At 37.4% G+C, this 12,516-nt stretch overlaps 1 long non-coding RNA gene across 1 annotated transcript in view; it reads right to left on the bottom strand.

Moving 5' to 3' along the window:
- Positions 1–12,516, bottom strand: part of LOC106504490 (uncharacterized) — a 754,869-nt gene that overhangs the window by 57,990 nt on the left and 684,363 nt on the right. Inside the window, exons 11-12 of the long non-coding RNA XR_014810930.1 lie at positions 4,751–4,882; positions 4,016–4,282 (exon numbers count right to left, since the gene is read on the bottom strand). This is a non-coding gene — a long non-coding RNA (uncharacterized LOC106504490). The remainder of the gene's footprint in view (positions 1–4,015; positions 4,283–4,750; positions 4,883–12,516) is intronic.

The raw sequence follows: 12,516 nt of genomic DNA, 5'->3' as shown, positions 1-12,516 counted from the left end.
TGTGCAATTCTGTCCTAAGAAATATAGAAATGTGAAGATTAAAAAGTTTTGTAGGGAAAAATGTGTCAATATTTGACTAAGAAGAAAAAAAAAAGAAACAAGAATAAGGCAATAACTGTAAAAGAAACTGAAAACATCAAGGTTCCATCTCCATAGCTCAAATTCAGATTATTTTTTCACCCCTTCACAACTTTAAATTCTTATACTTCAGATCATAAGGCATGGTCATGCCCCTAAGAACTTGTCCAGAACATATGAAAATGAAAACTTCCCATTTCTTTTTCCAAAGCAAACGCAACCCTGATCTCAAAGAGAACACAAGCCTCCCACCCCACAAAATCTCTAAAATAGTTTACTTCCTCTATCTAATTAGGACACCATAATTATATAAGGCTTACTAGATAAATGTGAAGCTGGCTCAAAATTAGGGATCCAAGTTAAATAATTGATTGCATTAGAGAAGAAATCCCATTTAAGAATCTTGACAAATGCCAAAAAGTTATTTTGTAACATTCCATGCTTTCTTAATTAAAAAAAAAAAAACAATGACTAACACAACTGATATTCTAAAATAGCTTACAGAATATTTCTCTGAAAACAAGATTTTTTTTTTTTAAAGGGCCACACCTGTGGTATATGGAAGTTCTCAAGCTAGGGGTTGAATTGGAACTGCAGCTGAGACATATGTCACAACCATGGCAAAACCTTATCTGAGCTACCCTGTGACCTATGCCTCAGTCTGTGGCAATGTGGGATTCTTAACCCACTGAGCAAGGCCAGAGATCAAACCTGCATCCTTATGGATACTAGTCAGTTTCTTAAACAACTGAGCCACAATGGGAATTCCCAAAACCAAGATCTTCATGCCTAATACTAACATATGAAATATATTCCCATTAAAATCAAGAACATAACAAAGATATACCCACAGAAGGAGGGTCAGAGAAATGTATCAAGATGTAGATGATGATGGTTGTTGAATGTTGAGGTTTTTAGACCATTTTTGTTTTTTTATCATCTCTATTTTCTAAATATGTCACAATGACCAGGTTTCACCCTAACAACAAAGTAAGTAAACTTTCATAATAACTTACAAATATTTTTAAAAAATAAAATATGGTTATTAAGCACATACAAGGGAAGTTTTACGCTTGTCTTTAGACAGGGCTGATCATCATCGGAGGTGCACCAGCACAGGAAAGTTGTTAAAATGGAAAATATGTCTATATCAGGGGAGATGCCTGCTTCTCAGTTTGCCAAGTGCTCCTGATAAGTGCTCAAGCTGCTGGGCCCCATTTCACCAGCAATTTAGGATTCTTGGTCGGCGTAGCAGAAGGTCTAGAAGACACGATTCCACCCCATAAAACTGGCATCTTCTCTGAATGGTCGATAGGCCCATGCATGTCCTGTTGTTACATATTTTGAACATCACCTTGTCCATTCACCTGCCACATATTGGACTATAAATTCTACAGCAGTCATGAAATTGCAAGACCCTCATAGCGTCCATGCTCTACAGTCACAGCCATTATCAGGGAGCAGCATTTTTACAGCACCTAACTCAAGCCTTTAATATTGCACCCCAATCTTGGTCTTCTGACTTATGTTAGGGGCTGAATTATTTATACATGAGGAAATGAGACTCTAAGAGAATAAACAATATCTTATTTCTGGTTACTATTTATCATACTGTCTATTGAGCTTTTATTCAAGCACTTTATGTACAACATCTCTGGAGGAATCTCCACCTACTCTACAAGACAGGTATTATCAGGAAGTATTTTATACTTTTATAGGAGGACTTAAGCCAGAGAAATTAGGTTTCTTGTTCAAGGTCAGGTATCTACTAAAGGTCAGAAGCAAGATTTAAAATGAATTCTGACTGTCAAACTTTTAATTCTTTAATATTTCAAGCACCAGTTTTCGGCCATCCAGCTGCTCTCGTCCTGACTTAAATGTTAGTCTGGCTCCTTGTAAGACCCCAGTTGTACCCACCCCATCTTTGCTCTCTTCTCATGTATGATGAGGGGTACATCATGGAAAACAAGCCCCAGGTATAAGTGAGGATGTTAAGGCAGGATGGGTGGCACACAGAGCAGTGGGCTTTCATCCGTGTCATAAAACAGAGATTCTGTGCCAGCCTATTTCCATTCACCTCTCTTCACCAAGCTCACACTTTAACAACCTAATTTGCAGCCTCTGTAAATGGAGATATAAAATGGCAACGGTTACACAGCAGCGAAGGCAGAGGCACCCGCGTCCTGCCATCATGAATTAGTAAAGCATCTTTGAGAGAGGGGGTCCTCTGCCCGTCTGACCTCAGCCATGCCAGCCGTGCCCCCAGCACAGAGAACAAAACTTTGCCTTATGTTCTCCTTTTATCAACAGTGTTTTCCTTTACTTTGACGTCAGCTCCCAGATTGCTTGCTGTGATGTGTTACACCTTTCAGATTTTCTTTCCAGTCATAATATTGCTTCAGTCGTAACCTCAGCACTTTGAGGAATAATTGTCCCTGACAAAAGGGTGAATCACTGACAGAGAGTTGATAAGCATTACATACAGATGACAGAAGTCAGGACATATCGGATTACTGCTGTGAATATAATAAAAGAGAGACTAAACACTTTGGCAGCTCAAAGACAAGCCATTTCATAACTCTCTAGTGGGGCTATTATCTTCCATTTACTGACACTGATAACCAGGTTGTGACTGTCTCTCCACGATCTAGTTTCAATTCACTTAACACGTTGCTGACCAGACATGGTGGAGAAGGCAGAGACGATAATCAGGAATTTTTTTGGGGGGGCATTTATTTTTAAAGTTTATCTTCTGCATCCCCCTTCTAGCCTGATAAGGTCCTATGTGAGGGAGATTTAAGCCTCCTTAGAGAAAGCTGAGTGCAGCCACACTCCCTTTAATCTGTGCCTCTCTGTTTCCTTTGAAGCCATCATATCCAGCCAGGGAAGTGACAATCCACTTTCTCCACTCCTCTGATACACCTGGGTCTAAAAGCCTAGTGCAATAAACAGCCAGGCTATTTTTACATTTTCAGGGCTCTGAGAAGATAAGATTTTTTTTTCTTCCTTAGCTAGTCTGAGCCACCTGAGGAGACAGATCATGAGTGCTGTTGGCTGTCAGTATAGACAGTCAGCAGCAGTGAGGATGCTATATGCACCTTCAGAATCAGAATGTAGATGGCATTTATAAGACCTGGGAGAGATTCTTTTTCTAAATACATAGGTGATAAATTTAATGTGTCAGAATGTTGGAGAAAAAAGAACAAAGAAGAAAAACAAGAGGAACAGAAACACTCAATCAGAAATTATTCTGTCACTGCAGATAGCTTTGCCAGGGTCAGAGCTGGAAAAAAGGTTATTGGCTGCATACTGCTCCTTCTGAAATGCTGTCACATCCTTGCTCATTGTTTTGTGTGCACAAAGTATTCTCAGATCCAAGAAATTGTAGATCTCCTCTTCTTTGAATGGATGCCCATTTGAATGAAACACTTACTATCTTTGTGTTGAGAAAAACCACAACTGTTTATTGGTGATCCACCTTTTCAGATCCACTGGATAAATCTAAGAGTGTGGGTCTTTATGAGAGGAACAGGCTCAAGAATGAGACAGGCTAGCATTATAGTAAGGCAGACCTGGAAGGAAGCAGTAAACCACCTGTATGTGGCAGATGTGAACTAAGCAAACAGAGCTGGAACATAAAACATGGGCAGAGAGTTTGAAAAATTCTGGTAGAGTTTAAGAAAGTTTTGTTATCAGGGGGTCAATATGTGAGTCCTAATCAGGAAGTGGAATGGCATTCAAAATATCCGTGAAAACGACCCCTTCTGTTGGATACCAGGCACTGGTCTAGAGTCCAGTTGCTCACCATGTACCACTGGGCAGGTTGTGCACTGCCCAACTCAAGGCAGCATCGTTCACAAAAAAGTCTATGTGAACGTTACACACTTATGTTGTATATTAACCATGTATCTTTTTTTTTTTCTTTTTACGGCCACACCTGTGGTATATGGAGGTTCCCAGGCTAGGGATCGAATCAGATCTGTAGCTGCCAGCCTACGCCACACACACAGCAATGCAGGATCCAAGCCGCAACTGCAACCAACATCACAGCTCATAGCAACACGGGATCCTTTACCCACTGAGCAAGGCCAGGTATTGAACCTTCATCCTCATGGTTACTAATCAAATTCATTTCTGCTGAGCCACAATGGAAACTCTGTTTTTTTGTTGTAACCATGTATCTTCACAACTGTTCTCAGTGACTCTGGATGGGGATACAAAAGCAAAAGTAGTACTTTAACATTCTGTGTTCTCCAGGATTTTTTTTTTAAGAATTCATAAATCAATGCAAACTATTTTATATTACATATATATACATATATGTAAGTATACATGTATATATATATGTATATAAAACCTACTATTATTATATACGCAATGGATAAACAACAGGATCCTACTGTATAGCACAGGGAACTGTATTCAATATCTTATAATAAATGATAACAGAAAATAAAAAGAAAATGTATAAAACTGAATCAACTTGATGTATCCTTGATGTATACCAGAAACTAACACAATATGGTAAAGAAAATATGCTTGAATAAAATGCATTTTTTAAAAAATACTTCATTAAGCCTATAAATGCAGAGACTCAGAGCTAATGCCCAGTTGACAAGCGGCCTCCGGGACAGAATAGGAAGTTTCAGCTAAACCTTTGCCAGATACTCACCAGTTTATACCCTAAAATCCAAAAATGATAATGCTGAGTTTGCTGATAAATATCTTGCTCCAATTCTGATGGCTCAGAAGCTGGGGCAAATACTCTTGGGCCGATGGGTGAGGTTTTTCTCAGTAAATACACCTGCAGGCAAGATAAATTAGACCAAGACTGACAAAAATCAGATCCAACGGACATGCGGCAGGAGATTTTATATTCTGTAACTACACAGCATCCTCTCTAAAATTTCCCATATGTTTCCTAGAAGCCTGAATCGATGGGAGGTAGCCACTGCAGATCACCATAGGGTTTTTACCAACCAACATTTTGAGCTCCAGTTCAGGCCACAGAATTCTGAAAAGAGGAAATATCTGTGAATTATTTGCTTCCTTTGTGTTGGCTTTACATGCTAATAGTTGCATTAAAATGAGTCTTATGTACAAGTCATATGGCATGAACTTTTATATCCTATGTTTCTAGACTCCAAATCCCAGGGCATGGCTACAGTTAGCTCAGAATCACACATCTTTTTAGTGGAGATGCTTCATTCTGCTAGAATGCCTGGGAGTTCTGTTGCCTGTGGATGGTTCAGATCAGAAGAACCAGAAAACTTGAGAAAAAGAATGAGAACACCCAGGATGGTGCTACCCACTCTATGCCAACTATCTAACATATCATCCTCAAAGCAGTCTTTGGAGGTAAGAACTTTATCCCTGTTTTAAGGATGAAGTAACTCAAATTCACAGTCTGTCAAGGTCCTTCAGCAAGTAAGTGGCAGATCCAAGTTTGAGCCCATACATCTGATCAAAGCCAAGTTCCTTTGACTCTCACAATAGGAACTAGAGTCAGTCAGTTTGCCCTCTCCCGTGTCTCCATCTTCCAAAGATTCAGCTATAAACTAAAGAGAAAAATCTATCCAGAGCAGCAGGGTATAGGACCAGGAACATAGATCAGAAAGAGGAGTTATTATAATATCACCATCACCTCATCAGAAAATATGCAAACAATTTTGCAAGCAGTCCAAAAGCAGCAATTAGAGACATTTGGCAACAGGCAGCAAGTTCTTGGCCCTTAGACCCAGGAGCAGAATTCCATTTCTCTGAAGGAGAGAGCATGGTGAGAGAATGCAGAACTGCAGTCTGTCATCAACAGAGCTCCAGGAAAGCCCTCCGCATTCAGGGATATATGAGTGGGATCCTTCTCTCCTAGGTCTGAGGTTCATGGCAGGTGAGAGTAGGGCAGACAAAGGTGGTCAGAGTAAGATTACCAGGAAGTGGATTTATTGCTGAACCTCCTACACAATTGACTTTGTGTTTCTGATGTCCCTCCTGTAGACACCATCGGCCCCAGCATTTGGGCTGTACCCAAATAACTGTAGGTTATAAAGTAAAAATAACTTTACGGAGACAAAGTGTCAGGAAGACAGACAGAATGTTTCCAGTGATCTTTCCCTAGCCTTCCATATGCTTTCTATGCATTCTACCCCTTTAATCAATAGTAGATGCAAACTATTACATTAAGAATGTATAAGCAAAGAGGTCCTACTGTATAGCACCAGAAACTATATCCAGTCTCTTAGGGTAGAACACGATGGAAGATAATATAAGAAAAATAATGTATATGTTATTATATTATATATGTGTATATATATTATTACATTATATCTACATATATTACATAGATATATAAGACTGGATCACTTTGCTGTACAGCAGACACAATATTGTAAATCAACAGTATTTTATTTTTAAAAAAGTTTAAAAGCAAAAAAAAAAAAAAAAAAAAGATTTCCCTTTGTGACTCAGTGGGTTAAGAACCCAACTAGTATCCATGAAGATGTGGGTTCAATCCCTGGCCTCACTCAGTGGGTTAAGGATCCAGTATTGGCACAAGCTGCAGTACAGGTCACAGATGTGGCTCAGATCCAGCATTGCTGTGGCTGTGGCACAGACCAGCAGCTGCAGCTCTGATTTGACCCCTAGCCCTAGAACTTCCACATGCTGCAGGTGTGGTCCTAAAAAGAAAAAAAGAAAAAAAAATACATAGGCAAATTGATATTCAAAGATGTTATGAATTTCCTGCTAAGAGTGTCAACTATGAAAGGTATTTCTGTTACCTTTAGGTATGATAACCTCATCCTTAAAACCATTTACACAAATAATTTTAAAACAGCTTCTGTAAGAGACAGCCAGGCAACGTGATGTGTGGTCCCAGAACATCAACTCTAGGGTGAGACAGTCTTATCCCACCAGTGGCTCAGCCACCTACTGCCCAGGGACTTGGTGGAGTAATTTACATTTCTCCTTAACAGTTTCCTCTCATGCACAGTTAGGATAATGACAGTGTTTTTATGAAATCAAATGTTTTAAATGTCATTTAAAAACATTGTAAACTCAGTAAATATAGGCTGTTACAATGATCATTATCATTATTACAGTTAGTTTGAATACCCAAACATGAAATTTCTGAGGCTTTTCCCATAGATTTTAGAGTCAATGAGATGTATATATGAAATAGACTCAAAAAAACACAGGATGAAACTATAGAAGCTGAATCTCAAGTTTTCCCATCTATTTATAAATGTTCTTTTAAACCATGCATAAAAACTATTATGAACTAGTCTGTGTTTATGGATTAGCTCTTTAAATGTGGCTTTCCTGCACACTGTGGAACAAGTTGTTATTCACTGATATACTCCTCATATAAGTTACAGTGAGTAAAGTCATCCAATAAAATTGTTTAATTTTTGATCATTAGGAAAACATTCTTTTAGGGATGATTCAAGAAAGATTCATTTTGTGATACTAGTTTCTGAACCACAAAACCACTGAGCCAGGATTTTATAAAACAAAATAGTTTTATAGTCATACAAATAACTGACTCCTCTGTCTTGGAAAAATATTCCTTTGTATAATTTAAAAGTTAGAAATCAGTTCTACTTGAAATAAATGAAGCCAAGAGTGAATTCAGATGCCTCGGAGGATTATTTTTAGAAATGCTTACTTACTAACTTTGGAATTAAGTTCTATCAATCATACATAAATGGATCAGGGTAGAAATAGTTAATAGAATGGACATTACACCATAAATGTGAAAGGTTTCTGCACTCTGAAAACCATTTTCTTAATTATTTTAGGTTAACACTTGTGTCCATGTTGGGAGGGAAAGGACATGTGTCATCTGAAACCTCAGATATGGTGCCTGGCCTGAATTGAGATAACATTAAAGATTTTATTGCTGATACATTATAAATTATTTCTATTACTGTGGTCCTGTGGGTATTGCATTGTCAGTGCACTTTGCCTATTACCTCACTTAATGTTATTAACACACTTTGGGGTATAAAATTACAGTTTTATCATGGAAACCTTGAACACTTACATCCAAAGTACTGAATCAAGTTATTATCTTTACTGACCAGACCCATTTTATTGTCGTTTTATCACTCATAAAATCTGAGATTCAATTTGATTTAACTATTAAGTAAAGCTTGGTCTACATAAGTTTAAATCCAGCTGCAGTATTAATATATTAATATATAAGATGACTTCATTTTATTAAATGTGAGGTAACTTAGAAAACCTCTCTTAATGTCTTTCCGTGGTGCAGAAATTTAACCTGACCTGTTTCCACTTCTGTTTTACCAACATCGACAAAAATTTAAGATGATCTTCATGGAAGGTGTTGAGCACTATCTCTAACCTATTTCTGGCCTTTATTAAATACCTCAGACACATTAATCAGCCACAAAATGGCATCACTCATCAAAGTGTCAAGAGGCAATGTCCAATTTTAAAACAAAAAGCGCTAAGAATCCATCATGTTGAAGAAACATGGTCCACACTTAAGAAATTTAAAGCAGAGATGTGAACACATCATTTCAATTGTTCCTAAAAAAAAGAGGATGGGGATGGGATCCCAAATCAATCCATCATTCAGAAAAAAAGAAAACTGCGGATAAGAGCACAGATTGGGTATAAGTTTTTCTTAGAGGCCCCTTCTAGTCTTGGCTCTATGCCCACAGGTTAGAAAGAAATTGTTAAGCAGATGTCACTGGAAAAAAAAAAAAAAAAAGCAATGCTATCTTTTTATGTTAAATGCCATCTTTGATATTGGTCAGAAAAAAATTTTAGGTGATATTTGAAATATGCTACTGTGTGTGATAAGAAACCATACAATAGAAAGTTGTTTATTTAAGTATAGAGCCTTGCTCTTTCCAAAATGCATTGCTCCTAATTGTTAAGAATCAGGGCTCCTATACTGAGAATTATCATTGTGAGGATGGACACTGTGATTTTGTATCTCTGAAGAGGGAGCATGGAGTGGAGATTTTAGTTGGCCAAATGCTGAGTATTCTGACCTTTAATTTAAGCGCCTCTAAAGAAATAACACCTATCTCCTCAAGCTGATGAGGACTTTCATTATGAAAGTGCCTGGCACATAGAAGGTGCTCAGTAAGCAATCACTCAATCATTTTCTCTATGCCTATAATACCATATCAACATGAAATATGGCTTCAGAAGATAGTGTATCATTACACCTCTACACCTAGAATCATAAATAGATGGGGAAGATAGCCAAAGGGTGAGAAGGTCCCTAATACATTGTTCGTTGCATGGGAAGCAATGGCATTGTTCCTTGAGTATTGGAAAAGGAGCACACACTATTAGCTCCATTTAAAAAAAAAAATCAGAAACCTTCTTACATTGGAGAAATTCTTGTTACAAGAGGGTAAGACTTTCTGTCAACACAGAATCTTAAGGAACGTGTTTGACACTTATCTACCAAGAGTCAGCCTTGAACAACATGGATTGTCTAGTAAAGTAAGAAAGCAGAAAATTCCTTGCAGTTGGAAGAAAGCATGATGGCAGCCATATTAAAGCAACTTCACAACTGGATAAAACTTTGTAAAAAATAACAGCTGGAGAAGTGATGAGCTTCACTGGACATGGATGGATAAAGCCAGAATGGGCTTCAAAGATCAACAAATTCAACTCCTACTTTTATAGGTGGTGAAATCGGAGCTTAGCAAGGGTTAAAAATTTGCCCCAAATCATAGAGATGTTTGATGAGAAGAGTAAACCTCAACAATTGTGCTTCCTAACCTCCTCTGTAGTATCTTCCCCTGCGATGTCCCTGGCTGGGAGGGGGCTGTCAGTGCCATAGGAGCTGTGAAACAACGGAGGCTATCTTCAGAATTCTAGCCTTCTGGCTTCATGCACTTTTCCTGCAATAACCGTTGGCTGATCCCCTGCTATATGGTAGGATATATATGCCAAATGCCATGGTGAAGAACCAACAACCACAACTTGTGCTTAGCTAGTCTTATAGGAAAAGTTAGGCACAAATAGCAGAGTTCTTTTCTTCTGTATATCATCTGTTGTGTGTAGAGAATGTGTGAATATATATATTTTTCCCTGCCCTGTTCTTTTTTATGGAATCAGGTAAGCCTCTTTGGTGGGAGGCTATCTGGTTTTTCTTCACTGTGGAGAATATTTTCTCCTGGTTGCTTCAAATACTCCCTCCACCAAACACGCACACACAATAGCCTCTACCTGCTTCTTTAAACTCAGTGTTTTAAATGAAGCGAAGATTTCTAAAGATGCCCTAAACTTTCTTTCATATTTTTTGCATCTTGTCGTTCTCTTGCACTACATTCTAGTAGAAAAGCCTCAAAATAAACTTCGAGCTCATTTATTTCTCTTCAGTTGTGCCTTTTTGCTACTTACCTACTTATTTAATGTTTTAAGTAATAAGAAAAATTTAAACTTCTAAGACGTTTGGATGATTGTGTTTTTATGGATGTATCATTTTCCATGTCTAAGAATATTAATTTAATATAAATTGATGTATATAAAGCATATTTATATAAATAAAATTAATTTAATAATATAATGTATAATTAACTTTAGATTATTCTAAATTACAGTAATTAATTATATTAAAGTCCTGTTTACATGATTAGCTCTGTTTTCTCATAGTTTCTTCCCTTCCCTTCTGTCCTGTGATAATATCCCTAGAGGTGATTTACTCCTTCTACAAGTTGGCAAAAGGAGAAATATAATTAAAGAAGACAAACTACTTTTCCTATCCCCTTACTTTGCTCCTCTAGCTCTAAGTAATATTTTTCCTCTTTTTGATTGATTTTTATTTACCCTTTGTATTTATACACACACATTCATCTTCCTTAGGTGGTACAATGTCTAGGATATAAATACGTTCCCCAACTTTGCTTTTTTTTTTTTTTTTTTACTTAACCATACATGCTGAAGACCAACCACACAAGGTTATGAAGATATTTTTCCCCTTTCTTGTTATAGCTGCACAGTGTTCCACTGCGTGTATAAACTGTAATCAATCCCCTAGAATTTAAATCATGTCTATGACTTTGAGTTAGTGATTTAACCTCTACCAATCCAGTTCATAGAATTGTGCTTGCCTAATAGTAGTTGCTCAATAATCCTTAGTAATCCTTAATTCCAGCCTTGGCTGGAAAACTTTATCAGAATTTAAAAGGAAGGAAATGTAAATTCATATAAAGTGCTTAGAATGATCATTGGCATATAACAAGTGCTCGATAAATTATAACTTTTGACATTACTGTTGTTATTTTATAATTTTTTTTTACCTATAATCCATCATCAATAGCTAAAGAATACCTACAGTGAGTGAAACAGCATGTGTTATACATTGGTGTAATTAATTTGTGGGGCTACTGACTAAACACTTCTCCAGTAGCTAAAATGGTAACTGTGCTCCTTTCATGGATTCAACAAGTATTCTTAAATAGCTCATAAATTCAGTCAAGTTCTGTTGAATTACATTTCCTCAGAAATAGGTATGTTAACCAGCTTTAGAACAGCTTAGTAACTTCCAGCTATCTCATTCATGAGTCTTAGGCTCCCTTGCTTTTTCAATGCCACTGATTTTACAATTCTCTCTGGTAAAACTAGTCAAACCCATTATTGTATATCTCTGTTTAGGCACATGTCAATGTGACTATTGAAGAGAGCTGAAGCCATATTTAAATACCAACTTAGAAGGACTTGATTTCTAGGAAGCTTAGAATTAAATACATTACTTTGTCACAATTACCACACCAGTAGCCTTCTCTTTTGGCAAGTCTTGTGCCTAACAATTTCCATGATTGTTAAGCCTTCTTTTTCTACTTGAATTATATGATCATATGCATACCCCATCTTCTAAATAATTTTTTTTTTTTTTTTTTTTTTTTTTGCCACACCAACAGCATGCAGCAGTTCCGGGGCCAGGAATCGAACTTGTGCCACACCTGTGACCAGAACCACAGCAGTGACAAGGCCAGATCCTTAAGATCCTTAACCAACTGCACCACCAAGGCGACTCCTACTTTAACATTCTAATGGAAGCAGAGAGCACAAATAATAAATAAATAATAATATTCCAACTTTACCCTTGGCTGACTATGCAAACTTAAACAAGTCACACTGATCTTCTTTGGGTCTATGCGTCTCATTTTTATAAAGAAGATGTGGACTTCTGCTTATTGAATAAAATGGCATGTGTATTAGGTCACTCTTCTCATGACAGACGATGCTAATCAATCACCTTACTCTCCCAGCTGAACAACAGGGAGCCACCATTTATTTTGAACTGAAACTTGTGTGCTAGGTTGAAGGAACAGCCACCATCTGGAGAATTGCTGGACACCATGGCAGATTGAAAAGGATGAAAGAAGCAATAACTTACTGGGTTTTAAATCTTCTGCCTAGAAGTGGTATGTCCTGTCTGACTCAAGT

This window comes from Sus scrofa, chromosome 7, assembly GCF_054392235.1.
Source record: "Sus scrofa isolate SSC_HxYL_T2T_F1_AM1 chromosome 7, Sscrofa_HxYL_maternal_Yorkshire_Landrace_v2.0, whole genome shotgun sequence".
Classification (NCBI taxonomy): Eukaryota; Metazoa; Chordata; class Mammalia; order Artiodactyla; family Suidae; genus Sus; species Sus scrofa.
This window is presented reverse-complemented; position numbering and strand designations above follow the sequence as displayed.